General features: G+C 39.4%; 1 pseudogene; it reads right to left on the reverse strand.

Moving 5' to 3' along the window:
- Nucleotides 1–47: 47 nt before the first annotated feature.
- LOC105003546 lies at nucleotides 48–1,786 on the reverse strand (annotated as a pseudogene).
- Between the last annotated feature and the right edge of the window lie 47 nt (nucleotides 1,787–1,833).

Here is a 1,833-nt window from a genome sequence, read left to right on the forward strand (position 1 = left end):
TAGCTGCCTGTGACCCTTATGAAGTTTAAAAAAAAAAGTTCCAAGTTTTAATTAAAAAAAAAAAAAAGGCAACCTTAAGACCCTGAAAATGAAGAGCATCGTTTAAATCTCTATGATTGATTTCTAACATGTGATTTTTCTATCCCCTTTGACCCTGAATTATCTAACAGATTCGTTGATTTTTTTTTCACTTATTTTTCAGTTCCTTTCTATAGTGAGGTTCATGAACTTACTCTCAAATGACTTTAGATTATTAAAATTCAAAATACAAGTTTTCAGCTTAGTATTATTTCACCCAGAGTTAATTACTAAGACTATTCTGCACTCTCTAAAAGGCTGAACTAGAAGACAAATGTAACGCCGACTTTAAAGGGTAGAAAATGGCCACAGTGGCACCAATTTCAGAATTTAACAGCACTGCTACTGCACAATACAGAAAGCAGACAAGTAAAATGACTGGGTGCCAAAGGGAATGGCCACACAGATTCACCAACCAGCAGGTGAAATCGATGCCTTTTCCTTGAAACGTCCTCTACATACCATACACACACAACAATGGAAGTTCATCTGAAGAAAAGGTATGCAATTATTGAAAAAAACAGAAATTTTAATTATTGCTAAACTTATGTTTCATGAAATGTTTTATTTCTATAATACATTTCTAAACTATGACTACAGCTGCTGTTAAACACAACCTTTTGTCCTTCTGAGGGTTTGGAAAAGACACTTCTTATACATAATCCAAACATTTCAAAACGGAATTGCTAAGTTCATATAAAATTATCAAATATGAACTAACTGCCCTGAATTATCACCAGAATACCTCACTGCATCTGGCTCCCAACCTCCCAGACCCTCTGTCAAGCCACCACGTGATGCCAAGGACAAGACAGCCAGCATTGGGATCGCTGGCCATGGTGGCCTGGGAACCCTCATGAGCACTGCTGCGCCCGTGACAGGCACACGGCGCCCTCTGCCTTCTCTCTCACCTCATCAGTGCTGTTCAAGTTCACATCCTACTGTCCTAAGTTCTAAGTTCTTAAAAGGCTAAACCATGTTAAAACCTTTAAACTAGTCACATATGACACTACGCATACAGTATTAAGCACTGAATAAATACCTCTTGGGTTAACCCAAAGTAATGAGTGGTACTTTATAAATAGAAGAGCTACAGACTCCATGAAAACACGCTCCTAGTTTGTATTTTAAACCATTCAACCTGTAAGCTCCCTCCTTCTTCAACTTACCCCTTTTTCACATACTGATACGCCACATCTCTGAGGCCCGGTCGGAACACTGAAATTCTATGCCATGTTGTCTTCTGACTGACATCACCTAAGTCACAAGAATCACAAGGACAGGGAATGTGGTTACAAATGCAAAGGACAACTGCAAAAGGACGTCGTGTCCAGCTAAGCTACGCCATGGTTTCTAAGAGACAGGACAGAGTTAGGGAAGATCCTTTCCGAAAGTATTCTTAAAGTATCTAATTAGACAATTCACACTAAATAATGTCTATTTGCTGCGGATAAAACTAAAACCCCAGTCTTTTATACTCACCCATTTGGTAGGTTTCGTTTTCCCCTGATCGCCACATCTCATTTGTTGCTAGGGAAAATATCGTGACTGGGTTTTTTCCTTCTACCTGTCTCATGACAGGGTCCTGACCTACTCGACCAAGTAACTGCACGCGATTCAGAGATCTTTCGAGAACCAAACTGCTAGCTACTTCAGACTCATGCCTTACAAACTGACGAAGTACCTGTACTACAGGTCTTCAAAACATGGCTTCTACTCTCTCTTCTTCCAATCTAATCTTTAGTCTTTTCCTGA

This window comes from Bison bison, unplaced genomic scaffold (genome assembly GCF_000754665.1).
Source record: "Bison bison bison isolate TAMUID 2011002044 unplaced genomic scaffold, Bison_UMD1.0 scf7180017610339, whole genome shotgun sequence".
NCBI lineage: Eukaryota > Metazoa > Chordata > Mammalia > Artiodactyla > Bovidae > Bison > Bison bison.